The 289-nt window shown below is 33.6% G+C and overlaps 1 protein-coding gene across 10 annotated transcripts in view; it reads left to right on the forward strand.

Moving 5' to 3' along the window:
* The window catches only part of LOC119586377 (endophilin-A-like), a 42420-nt gene that overhangs the window by 26160 nt on the left and 15971 nt on the right, over window positions 1–289 (forward strand). The window lies entirely within an intron of this gene.

Raw genomic sequence — 289 nt, forward strand, 5'->3', positions numbered from 1 at the left:
CACACAAACATAAAAAGGTTTGAAGAAAGTAATAAAGCCACTTCTGTTCATTAATGGAGATTCATGGTAACTTTACTGAATTAGTATATTTATCTACAAATATAGACTTTTTCAAACACATTCACATTTAAAAAGTTGCTATATGATATGGAACATACTTATAGTGACTGGAAAGATAACAGAAAATGTAAAGTCTCATTTCCATTAGCTGTGAGTATGGCAGAGCAGAACTAGAACAGTCCACCAGCTCTTGTGTCTTGCCACTCTGTGACGACACCAAAGTCTTAAA

This window comes from Penaeus monodon, chromosome 21 (assembly GCF_015228065.2).
Source record: "Penaeus monodon isolate SGIC_2016 chromosome 21, NSTDA_Pmon_1, whole genome shotgun sequence".
Taxonomy (NCBI): Eukaryota; Metazoa; Arthropoda; class Malacostraca; order Decapoda; family Penaeidae; genus Penaeus; species Penaeus monodon.